A 19,343-nucleotide genomic window follows, 5' to 3' on the forward strand; every position below is an offset into this window, starting at 1 on the left:
TTTCGCGACACGAAACGACAACACTGCTTTAAAAATTCTACCCAGCTCCCACGTCACACATCGACCTGAATCGTGATTAATGTTTTGTGTTTTTTGTGTACAACATATCAGTCACTAGATCGCAAGGGATCGGGTTATATGACAATACAAGATGAGCTGGGTGGGTGTGTTCCGTATGGGTTTTAATCGTATAATTATAGTTCTAAAAAACCCATTCGGAACACTAAGTTTGCAAGTTGTTTATGGCGATCTAGTAACAAACCTAGCTTTGTCAAATTTACTCCACCTGTGAAATAAAAGGGAGTTAAAATGAGACAAATTAATCTCATATATAACACTCTTATATATAACACTCTTATATAAATAATCATTTATATATATAATTAATAATTAAATCCTTACTTAAGCATCTTATCTCCTAACTTTAACGAGGACCTAATTTATTTCCATACCCAAAATGGATTTTGCAAACACGCACTTATCTAATATAGGTCTATCGTAAAATCTAACGAACATATTTGATTTTGCTGTCCATCCTGCAGAACTTCTTATAGTCTCTATATTGACACCCTGTCTACTGGCGGCTGAAACCGCTGAATGTCTGGTACTATAGCCCTTAAATTTATTAATATATATGCCGCTACTTTCTAACGCCTTTTTTATTCACCTAGATAAAGTTTGTGTGGATGCTACCCGGTATGCCTTTTTATGTGTTAACAATAAATAATGATTAATTTTATCACATCGTTTTGGTCGGGTGGCATTAATATAAAAACATAAAGTTGTTGCCACACAAAGTTCCGGTTTTTCTCTAAATATAAGAAATCTTAAAATCGGTTGACTTTTATTGTTATAAGAGGTCTTTATTACATCTGTGATAACAATTTCTATTCTATCTTCATACGTATATATATTGTTTAACTGTATTTTAGATAGGGCTTGCATTCTATGGGCAGACGTGAGAGCTAAGAGTGTAACTAGTTTAATCGAAAGCATATCAAATGAAATATTTTCTAAGGGATAAAGTTTGGACAAATAATTCAAAACCTTTTCCTTTTCCATTTGCTTTATATATAACCTACTGTACTTAAAGGCCAAACACATTAAATTCAAGAAACCAATTAATTTTGCATGTCCTCGAATTTTAATTTTTGATTTCTGAATAATTTTATTAATTTTAATTTGTGCTTTAGTGATTTTATAATTAGTTGGCCGAACTTTAAGATGCGAACTATTCCATATAAAGCCTAGGAACTTACATTCTTTCATAGGATCTAAGGAACTCTTTTGAAAATTAATAATAAACCCCAACTTATGAAGTAATTTTACAGTTGTTATGTTATAAATATTATCCCGGCAAGACTATCCGGTTTACAGGGGCTATTTCTAGAGAGTTGAGTTTGTTCGACAGTCTTGGTTTAAGAGTTCTAAACAACAAGAACAACTCCCTAGATCTAATAGGTTCCAGAAACCCTGTTAAATTTAAAAGATGGAACAAAAAAAAGAACCTATCAGGCCGGCTTCGTGGGTTCTCTGTATGGTCAGTTGCCTCAGTCACACTCACTCACTCAGTAGTAAAACACCTTAATTTAATTTAAATAGGGTGTTTATTAAAGCCTTCATACTCAATAGCTTAATTTATCAGAAACAAGGAGTTAAATCTACATGGTAAGTAAATATAAGTAAATATACAAGATGGTCTTAAAAAGGTAAACAAAAATAAATAATATATATATATATATATATATATATATATACAAGTTTATAACCCAAAGGTAGATACCTGAATTCGTCAGTGATCACTTCGGAAGCATTACATAATAAGGCGTAACATTGAATTGTTTTAATTTAGACAATTATACCCTAAATATAGTTACTTAAGTTTTAAATATTAAAATGAGAAAGTGACAATAAATTCATGTTAAATCATACAAAAAAAATCAAAAGAAGAATATGGTTAAGATTAAAAGAATGTGCTTACGGGTCAAGTTCCATGGTGTTCTTCTTTCGGGGGCGAGAGCCCGCGATGGGCAATTTTTCACCACATAGGGCTTACGGCATGATGTGTGTTGACGGGGCTAAGGGCGAAATCCTCATCACTGCTGGGTCACGGCTGGCGGTTTACACTGACATATTTAAGGAGCCCTAAGAGAGATTTCTCAATGGAAACACGGAACACCAAATAAAATGTCACCAACGGTGAAAACTACTTACGAAGTTTCGAGAGGCATCAAACTACTAAAACCCAAACTGCTTCAAAAATATTTCATTGAAACTGAAGAAACACTAATGCATTTTAGTTTTAGATGTTATTTTAACAAAAAAAGGTGCTGGCGGAGAGAGATGATAATAGATTTATTTCAAACCTCTCTCCGTCACAGCGGGCAGCACGGTTCACTCTTGACGGACGCAGGAGCTGGAAAGACCCCCAGATGCGTCGCGGAACTGCTTAAGTAGTAGTCCAAAAGACGTCTGGGCGCAAGACCGGAGTTTGAGGAACTTCACTCGTTACTTTATGGGTTTAGCCGCTATTGGCCCAACCAAAACCCATACATAGGTCACTAATAAGCAAACCATAGAGTGCCTAGTGGAAAGTACAATTACGGGCCAAATCGTAATAATTCGACACGCGGCGCCACTGGCGTCCGCTTTAGTAAACCGGTTGACCAATTCAATTGCCGTGAAATCTTCTCCATGCACAGCATATTGTAAACAATAACAAAGAATTAAAATGGTGATAATATTGATAGTGGTTTAATGAAAAATATTGGCGAATTCCATTAAGAGTCGAAGGCAATTGTAATTATGGTGGGTGTCTCAGTTTTGAAAGAAAAATTTAGAATAAAGTCATTTTTAAATATTTTAACCAAGTGAATAAAAGTTAGGATTCTCCAGATCCCGTCTAAAGCGTAATTAATCCTGCAACACAGTTTCCATAACATTAAGAAAACATTCCTTTTTGGATTTCCCCAAAAAAAATAATCATCCAAATAATTCACTGATTCAAAGCCTACTGATCTAAGTTTAAAATTTACAGGTTTTAGCAACTTGGTAAATACGTATGGTGCTATACATAGACCAAACGACATACAACAAAATTCATAAAGAATATTGCTAAATTTAAATCTTAAGAATTTTCGGTACTTTTTTGCTATTGATATAACAAAATACGCATCCTTTAAATCAATAGTTGCCATAAAAGAATCTTTTGTTATTAAGTTTTTTACTGACCGATAATCCTCAAGCTTGAAATGAGGAGCTTGAATATATCTATTAAGACGCTTAAGATTTAATACAAATCTATAACCCCCATCTTTTCCTCCTTAAATCTTCAAGCAATCGCTTCTTTGCTTTCCTCTTAAGGTCTTCTTTCGCTTTACGCTTCATTTGAACACTTTTCACACAAAAATTTGAGATATCACTTTAACACCTTGTTGTCGCCGCGCAACACTAAACACTAATGACGATTCAGGTCGATGTGTGACGTGGGAGCTGGGAAGAATTTTTAAAGCAGTGTTGTGGTTTCGTGTCGCGAAACATTACAAACTTAGTGTTCCGAATGGGTTTTTTAGAAGTATAATAATAATTATACGCGACAAGCTTCCGGTGTCGTCGCTTCAAGTCGCTTCAAATTTTTTAGAAGCAGTTTTAGGAATAAGAATGTTAATAATTTTGTTTTTTTTTGCTTAAGGATATTTATTCTTAAAATAGGGTAATTCTATGTATACTTTTTATTTTAAATTTTCCTGTAAAATACAACACAAATAAGTTAAATTAACGTTATAATGGTTGTTAATGTATAGCTAAAAATGTTCTTCGTTGGAAATTTGTGTAGACTTGCTTGACAACAGAGAATCGGCAAATATGTATGTAAACAAAACACCCCTCTTGCCCCTGTGCACATGTTGGACTCAAACAAAGTTGATGTTTACTAATTCTAGCCTTTCAATGTTCTAATGTGATATAATTTTTAATCAACTACATCTAGTGATTGGCGCTATGAAGAATAAACATGAAGCAAAAACACTGATGGATTGCATGTGAAAAGTTCCTTGTAAAGACTATCAAGAACCTTGATCAAGTTAAGCAATTTACCATTTCTAAAGGCATAATTTTAACCTATCCTTTAATTGTTCATACCATTTTACCTTGTCCAATTATCAGTAAGATCTTAAAGTCTTTAATTAAGGATTTTAACATCATTATTCTATTCACCATTCTATGTGAAGTAACATAGTTTTAGAAACGAATATTCTATACCACTATAGCAGTTAGTGATTTCTGTGAAAATAGTCTTGAATCTGCACTGTCATACCACTTTTTAAGATTACTTTAGGGCCTTCAATTGTGGTGACTATAGTATTTTGGCCCATATGCTCAAGTACTACTTACCGGTTGAATGCGAATAGTGTTAGATTTCTACAGTCCTATTTATGTGGTGGAGGTTCAATTAAGAATATTAGGCAGTTTTTATTTTTGGTAAATGCTAATTACCTGTTCAACTGTCATCCTTATTCCATTTCTGATGATACTTTTTTATTGCGGCTAACAATTATTTAAATATATGTTTCAGGGTTTCTCAAACTTTTTCTTTAAGACAGTGGGCCACTTTTAATAAAAACAAGACACATTTCTTCCTCTCACATATGTTCTTTTGCAAAGATGCAGTATCCTTGTCTGTATACTTCAAATAATTAAATCGGACTGAAGGTTAAATGATACAATGATTCCAACATTATCAAAATCTTTTTATAGGGATTTTTAAAAATTTAATAGGTAGTTAAAAAGTTACTAATAGGTTATCCGTATCAAATGTTTCTGAAAATAGTCTTAATGATAGTGGCTTAGGTTTACAAAGAAAAATGAGACACGAAATGTAAATTCTGTTTATTCATTGTTTATGATAAATACTTGAGGAGTTGATCTTTTGCATCCATGTAATAATAGAGATTTTTATTAAAAATTCAGTCATGGACATTATGAAGCATTTCTGGTGTACTGGCCTGACATTTATCAATAATATAAGTTATTTAATCGCAGTAACTAGTTTAGAAAAAAATACTTTTTAAATGAGCTCATACAAAAATCCAGGAGATTTAAGTTAAGTGACCTTGTAGACCACTCTATGTAGCCGATTTATCAATCAAGATATGTTAAATCATAGATATAACGAGGCAAATATGAACAACTATAGTCGCTTCGCTCCTATACTTTTGGTTCGTGGGGGCCATAGCAAAACAATTACGAAACTCACTTGACCCTTAAATTCAATATGTCAAATATCGATCAAAATATATTAGTTGCATCCTAAATAAACCCCAAATATTAAACCAATCGAATCAATAACAAAAGAGTTACGATCGTCACGTGACCTGGAACTGAAATATCAAATATCTGTCGAAAACTAATAATGAACAATAAACCCTAAATACCAGATATAAACCCAATCGGAACAATTGCAAAAGAGTTACTCTCGTCCCGTAACCTGGAACTCAAATATCAAATATCTGTCAAAAATTAATAATTGCATCCTGAATAAATCCCAAATACCGAATTTCAATCGAATTGGATCAAGAGCAAAAGAGTTATGGTAGTCAAGTGATCTGGAACTCAAATTTCAAATAACTGTCAAAAATTAATAATTCCATCCTAAATAAAACCCAAATATCGGCCCAATCAGAGCAATAGCAAAAAAGGTACGATAGTCACGGGACTTAAAACTCAAATATCAATTATCTGTCAAAATTTATTAATTGCATTCTAAATAAACCCCAAATACCAAATTTTAACCCAATCGGATTAATAACAAAAAAGTTTTGATAGCCACGTGATTTTTAAAATTTTGTAAGACATCAATAATTATATATCAAATAAACTCCAAATGCCAAATTTCAATCAAATCGGATCAATAGGAAAAAAGATTAGATAAATTTTGAGTCACATTACCTTAACCTAAGCCGTAATAACAAATTACTATTAATATTTATTTTACAAATGTCGTAAATATCAATACCCTCTGTATATCAATAATATATGTTTACTCTAATTACTAAAATTTTAAAAATTACTAAAAAATTTTTTTTTAAAAGGTTCGTATAATATTTCAAGATTGTTGCTTATGGCTTGGGCCCAAGTCATAAAAATCGATTGAAGAAAAGAAGAAGAATTATCGGTTCATAGCATAAATAATTAAAAGAAAGACTACGTTAATAAAATCCCGGATTCATATTCAGATCTTTATCCTTATTCCACCCATTGTCCTTGAAAGTGTAAAATTATGTAAACAATAAAACGCGGCGAATTTTCCCGGCTGAACAAAGATTCGGAAAATTCAAAGTTTCTTGATAAGGTCACTACCATTTCCCGATCATTATTGAAATTAAAAAGTCGGTGCCGACCCAATTTAGCAATTGCCGCCATTTGTTTTGACAAAGCGTCGGTACGCTTTTACTTCGGGTGCTGGACCACTTACTTACTGTATCATGATAGCCGGGCCCGGGAGGGGGTAACAATTAATCAGCTGAGCGACTTTTGAGGCTTTTAACCCTCAGCTACTATCGATGGGTCCTGAGGACCCAACGAGTTTTTTATTTTGTCATATTTCTTAGGAATTTTATTTTTGCGGGTTGTCCGTCCCTGTACTCTCCTACTATATGAATTGTTTCGCAATGCAAGTAAACACGCGTCAGTCAGATTTAGCGGTGCTGAGCAGCAGGTCGACTGGGTCCTCAGGACCCGTCAGTAGTGAATTTGTGAATATAGTTTTAATAATTTATCTCCTAGTTTGTGTCAGAACAAGGTGTTATTTTTTCAGTGTTTGAATATTGTACAGGTAGGTGATTCTTTTGTTCTACATTATATGGGTAAGGGTTAAAAAATTAGCTCAAAACTATTACACTAACCTACATAGTTATTTCAAGTTTTTCATATACAGGGTGTTCTGGACTCTCTAGGTTGTTTAGGTTTTTTTTTGTATAAAGCAATGAATGATGAATTTGATAATATTTATATGGATGGGTCATGTAATATTATAGGATCTATATACAGGGAGCGTAAATAGTAAAAGAATATGGTATAATAATATGAATTCGTAAGCATGTGCTTTTTTTGCACCATATGTCTTCCTTTCATAGATTCTTCATCCAGAATAAATTAATATCACGTAAATTTTTTTTATTTTCAGTATAATGGCGTGCAGTTCACAAGGTTTGTCAAAGAAACAGTTGGAAGAAATTTTAAAGGACGAGCAGTTTTGGGAAGAAGATGCTGTGGATGAAAATTCTGACCAGGAGGATGAATCGAATAATACGGCTTTGAATGAAGTTACTATATTGGAAGAACTAGAGACCTTTGCCGATCAGAGTGACCTGGATGATGACGAGGAAATTTTCAGCGACCACAACACTGCCAGTGAGCAAGAGACTCGGACGAAGAAGAGCTTTCAATTAGAAATGCTTGGTATGGGAAAGATTTCACCAAATGGTCAAAAACGCCAATTATAAGGGGGCGCATGGCAGCTCATAATTTAATTACTGTTTTACCAGGACTTAGAGGGACTGCTCGAAATGATCCTCCGTCAACACCCCACGAGGCTTGGCGTTTACTGCTAACTGATGATATGCTGAGTTACTTATACTAATATAAAAATAGGTATGCGTCGAGAAAAATATCGAAAGATTCGAAGATACCTATATACAAAAAAAAACCTGCATTTACGAACGATACCACCTTATCCGAAATCAGAGCATTTTTGGGCCTCTTATATTTACAAGGAATTTTTAAGTACGGTCATGAGGACATTAGATCAATGTGGACGACAGATGGAACTGGGAGGCCTATTTTTCGAGCCACAATGAGCCTTGCTCGGTTTTCATTTCTATTAAGTTGTATCAGGTTTAATGACGTTACCTCTAAGTTATAAGTAATTCTAAGTTATCCTTTAGCCCCGGATATTATCTAATAGTTGATGAGATGCTAATACCGTTTTGGGGTAGATGTTTGTTTCGAATGTTTATTCCTAACAAACCGGCCAAATATGGCATTAAAGTTTAAATTTTGGCAGACGCACAGACTCATTATATGGTAAATGCAGAAATATATTCCCGTGCTGAATTAAAAACCGTTGAACCGAAATCTAAGCTATCCAATCCAACAAGAGTTGTTTTACGACTAGTGCAGTGTATTGAAGGCACTAAAAGAAATATAACTGGGGACAACTGGTATAGCTCAGTTGAACTTCTTGAAGCACTTAAAGACAAAAAATTGACATATGTTGGGATATTAAAGAAAAATAAAAGAGCCATACCTCCTGAATTTTTGCCTCATAAGAACAGACCTGTTCATTCTTCAATTTTTGGATTTTCTTCATCTAATACCATAGTCTCTCACGTACTAAAAAAAGGAAAAAGTGTCATTTTACTTTCCAGCATGCACCACAGCACTTCAATAAACCAGGATACACTAAAGCCAGAAATCATTCATTTCTATAACGAAACAAAATCAGGAGTAGATCCTTTAGATGCAAAATGTGCATTATACTCAACATCGAGAAGAACAAATCGGTGGCCAGTAGCCATTTTTCATGCCATTTTAAATATTGCCAGTGTCAATTCTCGGGTAATATACCAATTTTCAAAAGGTGGTGAAGAAATTCCACGATATAACTTCATCAAACAACTTGGAATGCTGTTAATTGACGAACACTTGCGTTCTAGAATGGACAACCTTAAGGTGTCCTTGAAAATCTGCAATCTTATAGCTGATATTTTGCACATCGAAATTCCAGTTGAAGAGGTAGTCACAGAACCTACAATCAAAAGCAAACGGAAAAGATGTAGCATTTGTCCCGCCAAAAAGGACAGAAAGACAGCCATTAATTGTGATGTTTGCAAAACACCAATTTGTAATCAGTGTTGCAAAAAAATTTATCCTAAATGTTTAGATAAGTAGATTTGTTATTTTTTTATGCTAGTAGGTTTGTTTTACTATTTTTCGTAATAAAAATTAAGATTTTTTGCATTTTTTAATTTTTTTCATGTAGTGGGTCCTGGGGACCCGTCGATAGTACCAGTCTAATTACAATTGCTCGATAGTAGCTGAGGGTTAATAGAAAATGGCATTTTGCTGCAAAACGGTAACATTAGAAAAGAAATAGCTTTTAGTGGATTATAGCCAGATGAATTCCGGGAGTCTGAGGGCAAAAATTGTTTTTGCATGTGGCATAGGTATGCCAGTATTAAGCGTCAAAGTCAAATTTATTTTTTATTTTTTCAAAAAATAAGTTTTAAAAAGTTATAAAAATGTTAAAAGTTTGAAATTTCGAAGTGCCACCCCTAAAAAGCTATTAAATAAAATATGATTTTATATTTTTCGGACCTTCATATGGAAAATTCTTTATTGCTTACCCTGTATGGTTCACAAAAATTTTGGTTATTTGGCATTTGAAAGACAAAAGATGAAGCTATTCTATTGAGATGACATACCAAATTTCATCGTTACGCTACCCATACAGCCACAGATATAAATTCTTATATCCCAAAAAAGACGAAAAGTAGCGTCGGACAGCGCGGACTTATATATAGTGGTTGATGGTCCTATATAAATAAAAAAAAAACAATATTTGTCTTGTCATATCTGACCGATGTAAATAATCATAAACGGCGAAGATATAGTGAGGAGGATTGTGATTCTACAGGATATTACAGTCAGATCTTTCCAGACTTGAAGAGTGGTGCGTCCAGAATTACATGGATAACATTTGTATATGTCTTGTGCAATAAATCCTTGTCAAATATGTAAACAACATTTTCTTTTGTGTGTATCCTTCTGTATCATTAAAGCTTTATATACCTATCTGAAATTCTATCAAAAGCCTCTATAATGAGAGATTTTGCTACAAGATGTACAACATAGTTTACATATATCTCTAGTACTGCTTCACTAATAAACTGCAGACCTTTGCTGAAATATACTGCTTCAGTCTGGAGTCCTCAGAATGCATGCTATATTCACCGGTTGAAAGCAATGCAACGAAGAATCCTGAAATAACTAGCATTCAAATCTAAAATTGATATTCTTAACAACTTCGATTACGATTACAGAGTTCTATATCAGATTATTTGTCTTTCTGCTCTAGTCACCAGAGTTAATATATTCAATACCAACAAGAAATACAAATTCAACCCGTTTTTTTAACAACCTTTCTGTAGAACAAATAAAACATACAATAGTTTTATTAATGGATCAGCCAGACTAGCAAATAACAGCACTTCTCTGAAATTAGATTTTAATATAAATGCAAGGAGTTTTAATACGGTTGTTCATGTTTTTTTTTTATATATAATTTATATAGGAAATCAAATTTTATTAGAGGGTTGTTATCAATCTAGTTTATTATAAATAAATTCATTTTTCTGAGATTTTAGACTAATATGCGCGGGTGGAATCCTATTCGGGATGTTTTATAAGGAATTTATTGTGCTTGTTTTTTTGTTACTTGGTAATTTCATTAAAGAACAATAATCTGCAATATCCTTTAATATCAATTGTTTCAGGTTACAAAATATTATTGAAATTTATGCTATTGTGTAAAAATTGGTATGGCCCGTAAATAAATAAATCTTAATTTATTTATTTATTATTTTACTTTAAATTTGTCATTTTAAATTAAAAAAAAACTATAAAGCCCTATTTTTTTGTCTTTCTTTAGTACTCAAAAAATTTAATTTTCTGACTAAATTGCAAATCGTACAGAAAAAGAGTAATACTAATAAAAAAAATTAGATAATTAATTTTTCTATAACTTACTTTTTGGGATCACGGCTAAGATCAACTGAGGAAAGTAAAGCTAGAGGGCGCAAAACTAACAATTAAAAAACATGGGATACCTATTAAAAAAAATTACTTTATCCCAAATTCACAGCGATTAAATAAATTCAAAGTTAAAAAAAATACTGAAAAACAAATTATTTTTGTAACTTTGCCCTCCCGCTTTTATCCCTGTTGTTTATATAGAACTAATTACCTTCATTTTTTATTTTATAAATGTTGCCATATATTTTAGAACGAAATCAATTTTAAAAACCGACAAAGGGAGGCAGATAATACGCAGTTTTTTTTCTAAGATTATTTTTTAATTGATCAATATCTTAAGCATGAACCTCATAGAATGATTCATTTTTAATGATCAGCATTGACAATATAAATACAAAAAAAAAGAACACTCATAAAAAAAGCACATATTAAAACTAAATTCGAATAATTTATTATTCGTTCAGTTCAGTTCGCAAAATTCCAAACATCCGTCAAAATCATCTTGTTCAAAAAAGTAGTCCATTTTTCTCAAAGAGGCTTCTTAGTAATATTAGAGAGGGTGAAGGGGGGACACAAACTCTACGGTCTCAGTGTATGTTTATTTTATAAATTATGACACGTGTTTTTTTATACTCTTTACTTTTAGATCTGATTATGCTTTAGGGCAAAATACGTGTCATAATTAATAAAATAAACATACACTAAGACAGTTGATTTTGTGCTTCTTCATTCTTTTAAACATCATCTTGGTTTAATTATTGCTGTACAAGGTGAATTTTATCGGTTTATTAAAATGTGCTTTAAAATTTTTGGAATACTCGGACATATGCCACACAGTAGAGATCGTTGCCTGATGTAGTAATCACATCAATATGATTTGAGAATTACGGGGCGGTACCCAAATAAATCTTTGGGCTGTTTTTGTATTACTTTCGACGTGTTTTTAAAGAGATCTTTAAGGATGGGTCTATCGCCATTAAAATAGTTGTTGGATGGGTCTATCACCTTTAATACTTGGGAGAGGGGTCATGTGAGGTTATTATTATTTGATGGGTTTTGCCATTGCCAACTGTGTTGGATGTGTTGCAAAAGAGGTTCATACGATTTTAATTTAAGGGTTCACAAAAAACTTCTCGATATAACAATTTTGGTATCGCTCTTGTTTTTTTTATTGTTTTTCTGTTTTTTTTCTTAAGAACGGCTGCATGCAAATAAAATACTAAAATGCATTAAAAATATAGTGTAAGGAACCAACTGTATTTCCCATTCTCGCAAGTTTAAACTGGCAAGGCTAATGATGTGCAAAGACGAGCGACTTTTTGAACAAACGGTATATGAACACTATATCGGCGGTTTTCGTTTTACTTGGCCCACCCTGTATCGAAATTGTAGAGAAAATTACGAATCAACTTCATCAATATCATCCATTTGTTAATTTTGCTACGTGCTTAACTAATGACGTTTACTTTAATCTTAAATAATCTCGTTCCTTTTCTCTTAAATAAGATATTTCAAGTGATTTTGAAATATTAGTATCACAACTCTTGTAGGGAAGTTTAGACCTTTTTGGTTTAAAATATATACCAACGTTTCCAATTTTTTTCAGCAAATGCTATAAATATTTATGGCTAGGCAAAAATAATTAATCCCTCATTCATTCTAAATAAGATAGCTCCTAAAAAAAATAATTATTAATTATTTTTTAAATTAATGGTAAAAAATAGAATCAGTATGAAATAGCAAAAAATAAAATTTAAGATATAAAGCTTTCGGCGGTATTAATATAAGAAAAACGTTTAAACTTGATATTATTATATATATCCACGTCCCAAATTTTCTATAGAACTTTTACCAGAATGCCAAAAAAAGTTACTTCAAAAGTTTTTTTTCATTAACTTTTAACTTACTTGGAAACTTTCCAATATTATCGTAGAGGTATATAAAAAACTAAAGCTTTTTGGTGACGCTTTATTTTTAATGGTTGACATGAACTGTACAGGGTGTCCAAATTTGAATACTTTTGTAGGTTATCTCGGTTGCTATAGCATATCTAGAGCCTTGCGGTTTTCGCATTACTGTGCTACTTTTTTATTGTCAATTTTTGTCAATTGTCAAAAATTTTCCAGCTGTCATAGTTTTTAATCTGTAAAGCAGTGGCGAAGCGTACGAGTGGACAAGGTAGACACTGTCTACCCAAAATTATCCAGTTATTTGTCATTAATTTATCACGTAATTATTTCAAGTAATTGCTGAATTAAAATTAAAAAAAAAATAAAATAGGACGTAGTCGCTCTCCTTACTATTATGATATACAATCTAAACATGATTAATCCGAAGGCCTGCCGCACCGATGAAAGTAAAAATGCAGGCCTGACACTCAATTAATGTATACGAGCCCCAGGAAGACACATTGATATTTGTCTTCCGAAATTCGGAGCATTTAGTCGAACCAAAAACGCATCAAGCAGGCGACAGAGGTCTGGCCGCATCAGAATTCAGCCTATTACGTCTGCGAAATTTACTCGCGGGAAAAACATTCGAGCTTTTGTCTATCGAAGTCGACCAGCTATTTTATTATGCTATTTAAGGTTATTGTTATCGGACACGCTTGATCTGGTCGGCTACAATAGATCTTCAGTTTTGTTTTCTTTTGATGAATCTGAAATGAAAAATTTTGATGAAACTGAATTTTGATGAATTGCATTTGGCATTTACTGCGGGCGCGTACTACTGTAATTTAATAATTAGTAGTATTTTTATTTTTGGGTGTATAGAAGTTTAGAAAAGTTTTTTTAGTGGATATTTTAGTGGTTATTTATGAACGACTGTTCGATATTAGCAATTGTATTTTAGTTGTGTATTTTGTAAGTAGGGTAAACCACCCAGTTACTGGACATATACATTTAAACAAATAAAAACAAGATTCTTAATTTTATTATTTCATCGATAATAATATAGATGGCGCCATTTAAATATCTCCGATCTGTCTATTTTTTTCCTCTGTAGTATCGGCATGTTTTGGCGCCAAATCTTATTAGTCTTTGGTATATCAACAAAGCGGAGTCTTAACTTATCGTTTTCTTTAGAAATACAGTTTAGGTAAGTTTTTTATTTTAATTGTGCAAAAGTGTGGTTATTTTGTCTAGGATATTCGTAATACCTGACGACCTAATTAAGGTAAGAATTTAAAGGCTCATGACGGAAGGTATTATTAGTTAGGTTAGAATATAAGGGGTGTCCAATAACTGAAATGAGTAACTTTTTTTCAATTATTGGACGTTTGTCCGATAACTGAATTTGGCGGTTATTTTTGGTTATTTCGCTGAAAATTCAAATCTTTAATTCCGGTTAATTTAATATAGGTTTGCCTAAAATATTCTTTTGTCGAGCAGTTATTGGACATTGTCCAATAAATGGTACTGGTCTGTCCAATAGCTACAACTTTTGTATTTAGGTGTTGCTAGACTGCCTAAAAAGGGTCAATATGATACCAGTTCTATGGACACCGCAATTAACGAGGGTAAGAATAATAAACTGGGATTAAGGGCGGCGGCTAAAAAATATGGCGTTCCAAAGTCCACCTTGGAATTTAAACTCAAAAACCCTGGTCATAAGGAAACTCACGGCCCATCACCTATATTGACCTTAAAAAAGGAACAACAGCTTGTAAAGTAGGTTAAATATCTACCATCTAACCGTATGAATATAGTAAATCCATACGTGATACAGGTGGATAGAAGAGTTAGCAAATAGAGGATTTCCAAGAAAAAAAGAAGATATTCTCAACAGTGTTCAACAGTTTCTAATCGAAAATCCACGACCAAATCCGTTTAACAATAACAGACCCGGCGACTGTTGGTTTAAGGTAAATGTATTTAAAAAACATTTTTTATGTTTATTTAGGACTTATTTTTAAATTTATTTAAGTTTTCATCGGAGAAATCCGACAATCGTACAAAGAACCAGTGTAGCAGTTAGCAACGCAAGTGCTTGTGTCTCTGAAAAAGATATAAGGAAATGGTTTAGAGAAATTCAAGATTACCTGACGATAAAAAATATTAATATGAATAATCCTTTCCGAATCTTTAATGGGGACGAAACAGGTTTTCAGATTTGTCCTAGCACTGGAAAAGTTTTCGCTGGAAAAGGTGTTAAAAACGTGTACTCAATAGATAAACGATCACAGAAATAAAATATTACTGTTATGTTCTGCTTTTCGGCTTCAGGAATGACAGCCCCACCAATGATAATATATCCCTACAAAATAATACCGGAAAAATTAGCCGTTACAGTGAATCCAAATTGGGGAATCGTGCGATCCGATAATGGATGGACGACATCAGATACTTTTTATGATTATATTAAAAACATATTCCATCCATACTTAGTTGAAAACAATATTGATTTTCCAGTTGTATTATTCTTGGATGGGCATAAGTCCCACTTAACATATGATCTAAGTATTCTCTGCAATGACCTACAAATAGAAGTATTTGCCCTTTATCCTAATGCAACTCGACTATTGCAGCCTTGTGATGTTGCGGTATTTAGACCAATAAAGATGGGCTGGAAAAAAGCTGTTAGAAATTAATATGAGCAAGGGATAAGTTTTAAATAAAATCTCTTTTGCTCCCTTATTAGAAAAGGTGGTGACAGAAGCAGTCAAAACAGAGACGCTTATCAATGGTTTTAAAGCATGCGGACTCTATCCATTTAATCCGGATGCTATTGACTATTCTAAATGCTCGAGTTTCATGAAACTGTTGAGGTAAGCTTATAAGTTATTTTTACTTTACTTCTGTTTTTTCTCATATTATTTTATTTGATATTTAGGAAATGATATCTGCTCCTGTAATGATGGATGAAGAGACTTTTAGTAATTTTGTTGGGGCTGACCCTATTACTAAATTCGAATCATATGACGCCATTCTCATCAAAGAAGGATTTACTCCTGAGTTTTTACTTTTAGCCCTCCATAGGATGTGGAGTTTCTTCAGGAAACCTAATGCCAGAGAATTGGAGGAATCTTCTAATCAACACAATCCAACGAATAAACCAAATAACTTACACTGAAAAAAATGATGAATCTAGGCAGGAAAATCAAACTTTCAATGGAGAAATTGATTCGATTTCAAGTCAAGCTTCAAACAGTAAGAAAGTTCATGTAATTGCTAATGTACTTATTACGAAAGATAATGATTCAACACAAACCATTTCTCCTGGGATAATTGCGCCTTCAAACGAGCAAATAGGTACCGATTCGAAGAACAAGACACCTAGCTTTTCACCAATATGTAAATGTATTAGTGACTTCCTTAAAATTCCTAATAAACCTGAGCGCAAAAATAAGCGCCAAGTTGAACGTGTATCTTTTGCTATAACTTCACGAGCCTACCAGGAAAATTTTGAGGCTAAAAAGGCTCTTAAGTTGAAGGAAGAAAATAAAAAGATTGAAAAAAAACGTAAAAGGGAAGAAAAAGCTGCAACTAAACCTAACCTAAAAAATAAAAAAAGTTTGTAAATCAACCGAAAATAAACGAGATGCCGTCTACTCGGTCTGTAAGAAACGCATAGTCAAAAGTAAACATTGGACATGTAATATTTGCCATAAAAAGTTTCATAACATATGTATCCCAAAGAAACATAAAGAGCATGTCTCCGATGTAGATGATAACGATTGATTCTTATGTCATAACTGCTACCAAGAAGAAAATGATGAAGATATTAATAGTGAGGAGAATTTTGAGGATTTAGAAACAGAACAAAATGTCTTCATTAGCGAACGAAAATTTAAGGATCTGGCGAGCATGGCAAATATAAATTATCTAGAAGAAGAAGAAGATGAAATGGTAAAAGCTCTCGACTCGGAGGAAGTAACATGTCCGACTGACATGTCGGAGAATATTTTAATTGACCAAAATCAAACAGAAAATGGGGGAATATACGAAAATAATCAATTTTATAGTGAGCAACTAGTCGGCGATGATCTAAGTGAATTAAACGCAGACAAATAAAATGATGAGGACGAGGATCAAGAAGTGGATGAACTTTTTTGCTTTCTATAAAAATGAATATAAAATTTTTTAATAATGATTAATAATGGATTTTGCCTATATTACATGTTTGTAGACTAAAAAACTGAGTTTAACGCGTTTTTACCTAAATAAAAAGATCGTACCTTGCGTATCGTTTTTTAATTGTCCAATAACTGCTTTCAGTGTGTCCAAAAACTAGAAATTTCGTCCAATAACTAAGATTTTTGACATAGTCCCAGATTTTTTTTTTTTGTAAAAAATAAGTACTCCTTTATCTTAATCTTGTTAATACTAGTGTATAAATCCAATATATTTTCGATCCAAACTAGCAATCACTCAAGTCTCTAGGTAAAAAAATATTTTTTTTGCGTAAATTCAAACTGTAAAATCCTTAAATGTCCAATAACTGGGTGGTTTACCCTAGTATTTATTTTTATTCTATCTATTATTATTTTTTTCTTTTTTATATCATTGCATAATTTTTTTCTCTGAGTTAATATTTCATGCGCTTTCATTCTCTATTTCATTAAAGTGAATAATATTGAATACAAATTTTTTTCTAATTAACGATTTTTATTGTTTGTCTACCCGAAAAAAAAGTTCACGCTTCGCCACTGCTGCAAAGTGATTTTGAAAATTTTGGACTTTGGTGCTTCTCTTATTTCTCCGGTATTATTTAACATATTAAAAAGTAAAAAAATGGTTTTGATAAGGATTTTCGCGTAGAACAAGACTATGTTTTATTGTAATAACTTAGGATTTTGGGATAAAAAAATAAACATATATATTTTTAAATGGAATGCTTTGTATAGTTTTAAGCAAAAAAATCTGCTTTATTTTTTCTTTTTTAAAAATGTATATCACTATTCACTTATTTTCAAAATTGACCAAACAAGAGACAATTTTCGTAAGATAATTTCTTATTATGGCCCTGGTCATGCATCTCTATTATATATGCAACCCATTAATAAGTAGGTATATAATGATTAAAAATATTGTAGGTACCTATTAAAATGTAAGTCTGCCAACTGGAGATAATTTTCAATATATCTTACGTAGAAAACTAACGTTATCACACTTTGCAAAATTTTTATAATTTATTGTGCGACTATTCTGAATCTGAATAGATGCAAATTGTACTGCACAACTAGAATGACATACTTCTTTTCAAAATTGGTAGTTTTTTAATTATTTGTCATTCTGTCGGAGATGCACGTGCATGGCCTACAAATTAAAATATTAGGTTATCATTTTACAAAAATTGTCTTTTATTTATTTAATACAGGTTATTTACCGTGAGTTAAATTGCAATTTTTCCGATCGGGCATTCAAAGTTGTGGACTACAGGGATTTTAAAAACTTTGATCATGATAATATTTTTACGGATCTTGTAAATATGAATTTGGCATTAATATTTGATGCTGGCTCTATACCCGATAAAGTTGAACGTTTAAATAGCAATATAATTGCTCTGTTTAACGTTCATGCCCCTAAAAACGGCCTTTGCAACAAGGCCTAAAACGTCTCGGTTTACTGATACACTGCGAATTATGAAAAAACATCGCAATAATGTTTTAGCTAAATATAAAAAACTAAAGCTTTATCTTAGATTGGAAAACCTACAAGGAGATGAGAAATTTATTTACACAGGCCGTGAGAAATAAAAAGAAAACCTATATGAATTATGTAGCTCAGACGACAAATTCAAAATCTATGTGAAATACCTAAAACAAAAATATACAGTGTGGTGACTTTAACTGGAATACATTCAGTTAAAACTAATCAAATTTTATCTCGCAAAATTTTTGAGACCCGTCGATTTTTGTTAATTTTTTTTTCACATTTTAAGATAGTTTTTGTATTTTTTCATCTACAGGGGGGGTCCAAATTAACCCAAACTTTTTTTTTTCAAATGGAAAGCCACTTTTTTTAAACTCTCATTGAAAAGAGCCCTTTTTCAATTTTTTTCAAATTTTCTTTTTGTTGGCAAAGCCCAAGACGATAATAAAATTCGTTTCTGACATTTTCTAACACTTCTGGAGATATTTGTCGGATTTCTTGCCTAATAAGTTCTTTGTTCTGGATAGGTGTGTAATAAATTGTGATACACAAAGGTATGTAGACGATACACAATTGCATATAAGCTTTAATAAAAATAAAATCAATGACACCGCTCTAAATATAAATGAATGTCTCGAATGTATTTACACATATTCTCATAATAATTGGCTAAAACTTAATCCATCCAAATCAGCTGTGATATTTTTTGATTTAGACAAAGACTTAGCTTAACAAAATATGCAACTTTATATGAACAATACTTTAATTCCTAATGTTCTTAAATATAAAAATCAACAATAGAGTTATTTTTGATCATAATTTAAGAATTAAAACTTATGTGAGCAAAGTTGTGTAAATTTTACAATTATTTCACTCAAAAACCTCTATAAAAATAAAGGCATATTAAATAATATCCTTTAAAAACAACTTTCGGAG

The 19,343-nt window shown here is 32.2% G+C and overlaps 1 protein-coding gene across 3 annotated transcripts in view; it reads left to right on the forward strand.

The window, feature by feature from the left end:
• The window catches only part of LOC126736855 (spermine oxidase-like), a 413,704-nt gene that overhangs the window by 279,745 nt on the left and 114,616 nt on the right, over nucleotides 1–19,343 (forward strand). The gene's annotated exons all lie outside the window — the stretch shown is intronic.

Source organism: Anthonomus grandis, chromosome 5 (genome assembly GCF_022605725.1).
Source record: "Anthonomus grandis grandis chromosome 5, icAntGran1.3, whole genome shotgun sequence".
In the NCBI taxonomy this organism is placed as follows: Eukaryota; Metazoa; Arthropoda; class Insecta; order Coleoptera; family Curculionidae; genus Anthonomus; species Anthonomus grandis.